General features: G+C 41.1%; 1 pseudogene; it reads left to right on the top strand.

Moving 5' to 3' along the window:
- The first annotated feature begins 3,288 nt into the window (after nt 1-3,288).
- On the top strand, nt 3,289-5,776 carry LOC147614419 (jasmonoyl--L-amino acid synthetase JAR6-like; annotated as a pseudogene).
- The last annotated feature ends 2,642 nt before the right edge of the window (nt 5,777-8,418 follow it).

The following is an 8,418-nucleotide window of genomic DNA, read 5'->3' on the forward strand; positions in this document are numbered from 1 at the left end:
ACTGATTGTTGATCGACTGAGAAACTATTTGATGAAGTTGCGAGAGTAAGCTTGCATAGGCAAAAGTGCAAGCAAGGAGAATCGATACAGGCAACAGCATAGAAGGCGCACTGGTAGTCTGGAAGGCTTTCAAAATATATGCAGTAAGTTCCCCAAAAGAGGGAGTGGTTCCACCACGGACTCCAAGGGGTTCTGCCCATACGCTCTCCTCACTATGCGGTAGGACGAACATGACCCATTCTAGAGAAAACAATCCGCAGTGTCAACTCCAAGGCAATGACTTCATGGTGGGCTCCCACATCACATGTGCACAACATGAACCAAATTGGTATGCCAATACCAAGTTGATTTGGTAGCACTGCAGCATATAAGGTTTGTCTTGAAAGTGCTATCTATGGCCCATGAGTTGTTTTTAGAGAAACATAAAGCCATTTCCAACATCCAGTCATCTTGCAAAACCAAGATGAATGGCCTATCTTTGGCATCCTTTGCACTTGGATTATAAGGTTGGATATATAACACCTACATAACAACAATGTGTGATATACCAAGATGTAACACATATGGTAGAGATCTCGAAAGTACTATGAAGTTTGGAATACACTACCTTTTCTTGTTGTTTCAATGCTAAAGCCTCCATGTACATCGACTCCCAATCATCTTTTGAAACCTTACCTGCATCATGTTGGTCACTCAAAAAATTACTCTTTGTGATCTAACAATATTTACTCATAAATAAAGGATCACTCTTAATTATCTTATCATATTTAATTATGAACAAAGATCAAGAAAAGTACCTTCAGTGCGAATTTCATATGACAATGAGCTTCCCACATCAAACAAATCTTCCGTGCAGCAGCATTCAATAACAGATGGGTGAACTGGCAAGTGATACAAGTCACTTCTTGTGCTTGGTTCATGTCCTGTGCAGCAGCATTCAATCTTCCGTGCAGCAGCATTCAATAACAGATGGGTGAACTGGCAAGTGATACAAGTCACTTCTTGTGCTTGGTTCATGTCCTGTATGGATTGGATTAATGAAAATACACACTTCATCCTTGCCGTTAGTGTATTCCACTTGCACTTTGAAAGTGCATCCACATTTCTTGGATGTACGTAACCTCTTAATTTTTCCACTTCATTTAGGTCCACCTCCTCTATGACACATGTAGTCCACCATAGCCTTGGAAGGGTGGTGTCTCTTTGATGACCGCACCATGACTAGTCTCACCATATGCTCTATCATTATATTCTTCAATTGCATGTCCACATTAGCCCTATTTGTATGTATAGCATATGATGTCTCCTTGTTTAGATCCCATTTGTGATGCCTAATTAAAGGGAGTTGTTGACTCTTGCTACGATTACATGTACATGTATTAATAAACTCCTTGATGTAAGATGAGGGTATTCCATGCCTTCTGATATCAGTGCACTATGTTGACTTGATCACTTCAAGCGTGGCATTTGCACTTTTGTGTTCTCTTGAGCCTTTGCCACAGTGTGCAGCTTTTACAATGCTTTCCCATTCCTCAATACATGTAATCTTTAACTTAAATGGCCCCTTCAAATAAATACAAAGAGAACCATCCTCTTTCTCTCCCAAGCAAAGCTCATCTTTCATTTTTTGCCACTTTTTCAAATCAAGCATGCCTCTATCATCATGACTTTTTAGCATTTCCAAGCTTATGGACACATCATCTTGTAGTACTCTTATCATTAAGTTATATAGATCCTCACTAAAAGAGAAATATATACGGGATAAATGCTCATTTGGATTGCATACAACCTTGTAATTTTCTGAGACTTCCGTTGTAGTATCATGGTTGTTACCACTTTGACATTAGTCTTCAATGTTTAGATCATCATCAGTACTTGCATCATCACTATCCTCATCTCCAACTAGCCAATCCATCATTGTGGACATTTAAGACTACATTATCAATACATACACAATCAAATTGATTAATATGCTAAACTATAAATTGTTTAAAGATAATGCACATCACATTGGAGATAAAATCATGTCAAAACAAAGAATTTCATTATCAAATTGATCAATATGCTAAACTATAAATTATTTAAAGATAATACACATCACATTGGAGATCAAATCATGTCAAAACAAGGTGTTTTTTGGCAATGCTTGTAACCAAAAGTATAGCTCAATGTATTAGAAAGATTAAGCTAAGAGAAATACCTTCTTGACAGATTAATGCAAGTGGTAGTTTGATCTTTAGATCCAATAAGATAATAGAATGTTCTTCTCCTCCTCACTTTCTGCAATGTATTGGTTTTATATATATATATATATATATATATATATATATATATATATATAGAGAGAGAGAGAGAGAGAGAGAGAGAGAGAGAGAGAGAGAGAGAGAGAGAGACTATAATGTCAATGAAATCTTTCCAAAATTACGATGGGCCGAGATTACTATTATCTCGAGATTACTATTGTCCCGAGATTACTTAATGGTGGCTAGCATTATGTCCATGTAATGATGTTTAATAAATATCATTTAAAGAAATATGGACTCTTTTCAAATTTTTCAAAATTATACCAATGCATTCAATTCTCTTTATTTTTCGAAAAGATTTGCCACCCCCCGCCTGTGCCAGCTTGAGATTACTTTGGCCCCGAGATTACTTTGGGCCCGAGATTACTCAACTGGCACTCGCCGCCAAGATCAACACCCTTCGCGTCAAGATGCGACTCCCAAACCTTGTCCATCGTTGATCCCCTTGTCCATCGTTGATCCCCTTGGCCATGCCCCTACCAAATAGAGCTGAGGGACGAAAGCCTCCTCAGTCCACTCCACGAATGGTAGGTAGTTCACCTCCTCCACGAATGGTGTGTGTAGGGCCCAGTTCAGAAACACACAGGCAACGCCGCCATTCACATGTTCAACGTAGAGAAACACACAGGCAAAAATACAATCGGAGCGCCATGTGGCACTGTACTACTCTTCAAACTCAACGTATCACGTATACCTTTCGGATCCTTCATACGGAGAAATATTTGGGCGGTGTTGTTGAAGGCCTGAATGAGGAAAACTAGAAGAATAAATAAAGTCCCAACGTTTCCCGCGTTGCCTTATTTTTTATATAACACAGGGCCCTGTAAAAGCAGCGGCAAGGTAATTCCAACCATCGCACGTGAAACACTCGCGATTACACACAAACACACACACACACACACAAAATTCGCCACCCCACAATCCCCATTACCCTCCAACCACAATCAATTAGCCCCACTACGACTACGTACTCGATCACTATACAATGCCTGGCCTTCCCTTGCCTCCTCATATTGGCTTTGAGCCCACTATCGTCGTCAGATTCGAGTAAATCACCGTGAATGCAACTCAAGTTCAAGAATCAGTGCTCAATTCTATGCTGGAAGAGAACGCTTCTTGCGAGTATCTCCGTAATTCCCGATTGCCCAACAACGGTCACATTGATCCCCTCACTTTCCGAAGGTGTGTGCCTATGGTCACTCACGCTGACTTGAAGCCTTACATACAGAGGATCGTGGATGGTGAAATCTCCTCCATTCTTATGGCATCTCCCATCGATGCCATCTGCTTAAGGTTTATTTGAATATAGCTTGACATTCCATTCAAAATCTAAGCTTATAGATCGTATTGCTCTGTAATTCACTCATATGATCAGTAAAAAACATACCAAAGAAAAGTGAATTTATATCTACCATGTATTAATGAGATTCAGCTACTGCACTGATCTGTTCAGCTCCGGAACTACTGATGCACGAGAGAAATACCTGCCTTACCACCACGAAGGCCTGAAGGCAGGCACCTTGGAGGTGGCTAGCATTGCTGCTGCATTCCGACATCGGTGAGTTGAGACTTGCAATATCAGTAACTTACCTGTAGATCGTAGATATAAATTGCTTGTTCTCATGATACCTCTTGCATATAGCGCGTGTGTATGATCAATTTCTGCGGTTCTTCTTTCTCTTCCTTTGGATTCCTATTCTACACTATTGCTTTGATGTGCTCGACAATCATCCATTAAAAAAAAAAACATCTATTCATTGTGGCTAATTACGCAATGCATATGCAGCGTGTATCCAACCGCACCAGGAGCTCGAATACTGGAGTTCCTATTTTGTGGGAAATTCTCCACTACAAAAGGAGGATTAAAGGCTGGGGCTGCAACAACGCACATGATTAGGAGTGATGCCTTTATATTAAGGCAAAAGCGCAATGGTGTGAGGCCATGCAGTCCAGACGAGGTGGTATTTGGCTCAGATTGCTGGCAGTCAATATATTGCCATTTACTGTGTGGCCTTCTGTACAGTCAAGAAGTGGAGGTATTAAGCTCACCTTCTGCATATACATTGGTGGAGGCTTTGAGAACCTTGGAGAATGAGTGGCAAGACCTTTGCAAAGACATTAGGGTTGGGAAATTGAGCCCTAAAATCGTAGATAATTCACTGACGGTTGCAATGGGCGATGTAGTAAGGCCTGATCCTAAGCTAGCAGAGGTGATCTCGTTGAAGTGCACAGGGTTGATGGTGGGAGATTGGAATGGGGTGATAGAGGTGTTGTGGCCCCGGTGTAAATATGTGCTTGCAATAATGACGGGGGCGATGGAGGCCTATGTGGAGAAGCTGCGCCATTATGCAGGCTCCAAGGTGCCCTTGGTTAGCGCTGACTATGCTGCCACAGAGGGTTGGATTGGAGTGAATGTAAACCCAAGGTCAAGCCACCCCAGCAACGTTTCTTTTACTATGCCCAGCTTGGCTTTCTTCGAGTTTATTCCCTTGCACCGATCTCGATCTAGCACCAGCAGGAAGGCCATGAGCGCCATTGACGACGTCCCTGCCGTTGTTGCAGCTATTAGTGGGCCCTCTTCAACTGTCGCATACGAGGAGGGCTCCCCTGTTGGCCTGACTGAAGTTAAAGTTGGCCAAGAGTACGAGATCGTCATGACAACCACATGGGGTAAGCAAGTCGCCTCCTTTCTCTTGATCATTAATCATCGGTGTGGATGACGAAATAATCACATGCATGATGCCTGTTTCGGTGGAGGACGTGGGCGGGAATCAAGCATTAACAGGCCGCCAATGTTTGAAATTACTTGATTGATCACCATTAACTATTTGCTTGCGTAGGACTCTATAGGTATCGCCTCGGGGACGTGCTGAGGGTGACGGGCTTCTACAATGCATGCCCACAGTTTGTTGCCTATGAGTGCAGGAAGAATGTGGTGCTCAGCATAAACATAGACAAAAACACGGAGAAGGACTTGAAAGTGGTGGGTGGTGAGCCGGGTAGCCGAGCGGCTCAGAGAAGTGAGCGGGAGGGCCATTGAGTTGGTAGACTACACAAGCTACGCGGACCAAAAAACAGCCCCCGAACACTATGTCATCTTCTGGGAGGTGCATGATGGCCGTAACAGGGCATGTGCACACGACCCACATGAACAACTACAACAACATGGAGAGGATAATATTCTTGAAGACACCCAGCTTTAGAAATGGCTTGCTGAATGTGCCACCCTCATGGATTGTGTGTTTGTTGAGCCTGGATACATCACCTCTTGCAAAATGAGTACAATTGGCGCCCTCGAACTCTGTGTGGTCCGCCGTCCTGGAACCTTGTCAATGCTTCTAGATCGCTTCTTATCTAAAGGGGCCGCCATCACGCAGTATAAAACAGCTCGTTGCATTGTCTCTTCCGATCTCCTCTCCATTCTCCGTGATAGCACCTCTGTGACCCTTTTTAGCTCAGCCACCTTCCACTAGCCGACCACCTTCAGGACCACTATAGTGAGTTCTAGTTCTCATTTTTTAGGGTAATTTTATCCACAGGTCCTCCCTGCGGTTTGGTCTATGTACACAAAAGGAGATTCACTACCTAAAAAAGGTCATGAGTTGCATGTCTACTACCTTATTATCACATTATTGCAAATGGTACTTCGCTATGTGTAAATCCAACCGATTTCTCTTCTCCTAACATTCGGATTGTTGTCAATCCGAATTTCGAATATGCAACATAATGCCCAATTAAGGTATTAACGAGAGCTAGGGTTCAAACATCAACCATGCATAGTAGTTTGGGGTCATCATATCTATGCCCTTGCTTCTTGGTCCCCTACTTAAAAAAGTAATTCCTTTTGATCCATGAATGTTATGGACAATCCGTCTCCACATGTATTTTTTTCTCAATGTAACAAAATTTCCCATGGAGGCGGAATGTCAATGCCTTGTGCTAATAAAGAGATGTGAAAATCTGTATGATATAATTGCAGGTATTTTGGGCTACCCAGTTCACCGACTGCTTGGCAGGTAGGTTAGGTGACTCTAAGAAGGCAATGTGTGTCATGGTTGTGAGACTAGCTTTCAAAGCTCTAGCAAATGCTTTGTGATACATCCAGCATTTAAGGGTGGTAGAAGCAGATTAAGATCAAGGATAAACTCCACAAAGTTGGATCCAATAGCATAGGCTCAGGCTTGTAAAGGACCAACACTCATCATCTTCGTTGCATTGTCTCTTTCGATATCCTCTCCATTCTCCATCATAGCACCTCCCCTTCCAGTAGCCGACCACCTTCATGACCTAGTGAGTTCTAGTTCTCATTTGAGGGTAGTTTTATCCACACGTCCTGTACAAAAAGGGAGATTCACTACCTAAAAAAGGTCACGAGGCGCACCTTAGCTCTATTTGACACGAGCAAGATCAAGGGGGATCGACGGTGGGGAGAGTTTGGGGGTTGCATCTTGGCATGAGGGGCGTTGATCTTAGCGGCGAACGGTTGTTGAGTAATCGCAGGTTGAAAGTAATCTCGCGCGGGGGGAGGTGGGGGGGCCACGAATCTTTTTGGAAAGTAAAGAGAATTGAATGCACTAGGTACAATTTTGAAGAATTTGAAAAGAATATCCATATATAATTAAATGATGTTTACTAAACATCACTAGAGAGATGATAATGGTAGCCGCCAATAAGTAATCTTGGGACGATAGTAATCTTGGCCCGTAGTAATTTTGGGATGGTAAAAAAACCAAAACAAAAAAAAATGACCATTGACATTATAGTCTCTCTCTCTCTCTCTCTCTCTCTCTCTCTCTCTCTCTCTCTCTCTCGCACACACAATCATCATCTAGACAATACATTGCAGAAAGTTGGGGGAAGAAGAACATTCTATCATCTTGTTGGATCTAAAGATAAAACTACCACTTGCATTAATCTGTCAAGAAGGTATTACTCTTAGCTTGATCTTTCTAATACATTGAGCTATACTTTTGGTTACAAGCGTTGCCAAAAAATACTGTGTTTTGCCATGATTTGATCTCCAATGTGATGTGCATTATCTTTAAAACAATTTATGGTTTAGCGTATTGATCAATTTGATAATGAAATTCTTTGTTTTGACATGATTTTATCTCCAATGTGATGTGCATTATAGAGAGAGATAATCCAAAATTGAGATATCTTTGGGTATAAAAAACCTCCTAGTGTCTAAAATAGATTCCCCTGAAACAGAAGTTCAAAATGAACTTTCCAATGTGCATTAGGAATTAATTGAAAATGGTATAAGGGACCTTAGCCTAAGGGACCTTAGCCTAAGGGTCTACATTTTCAGAAATTTTTTAATTATGGTCCAATTAAGGTTCCAATGGGTCAATTGGATTAATCCAAATGTTGACATGAGATAAATCCAAAAGAATAAAAGAAAATACCCAAAAATGACTAAATGTTCACATAAGATGAAGAGTTGACTAAGTACAAGGTTTATTGGTTAAAAATTATGAGATATTACTAAAAAAATGAGATATTTTGGGAATAATGATGCATTTTTGACACCTTGGTAAGGAGAGGGGGACTCTTGAGGTAGGCAGCTTTTTCACATGTGTGGAAGGGTTTTTAATTAAAAAAAAAAGTGATATTTTTATCTCTCCTCTCTCCTGGATCAAACCAAATCAAAGGGAGTCAAACTGGTCTAAATCTTGTCCAAATTGAGTCAAACTGAACCTGGAAAATTCTAGAACCCAGTTGGACTTGGTTAGTGGCCTCCCTCACCTATAAATAGACCGTCAGTATTTTGTAAAAAAATATTAGAGTTATACCATGCCAATATTATATTAAAATAGTCATATTTTATATTATTCCTTAAATTTTCCTCTCTCTTGGGAGCTTGGAGCTCTCTCTCTCTCTACAACAACTCTTGGAGTTGCTCTTCTCCTTTTGGTGGACCAATTGATTGGTCGGGGGCTTCACTGCTAATAAGAATCAAGCCAAACTTGGAGATAAAATCAAATTTTATGGTTTTTTCCAATTTATCTCATTAACTTTCTTCCTCTCAACTCCTCCCAAGCTTGAGAAGCTTTCTAAATAATTGTTTTAATTGAAATCAAGCTTTTTCTTAAAGTATTAATGCTTAATTAAG

This window comes from Cibotium barometz, chromosome 42 (assembly GCF_041138505.1).
Source record: "Cibotium barometz isolate CiBa-2024 chromosome 42, ASM4113850v1, whole genome shotgun sequence".
Classification (NCBI taxonomy): domain Eukaryota; kingdom Viridiplantae; phylum Streptophyta; class Polypodiopsida; order Cyatheales; family Cibotiaceae; genus Cibotium; species Cibotium barometz.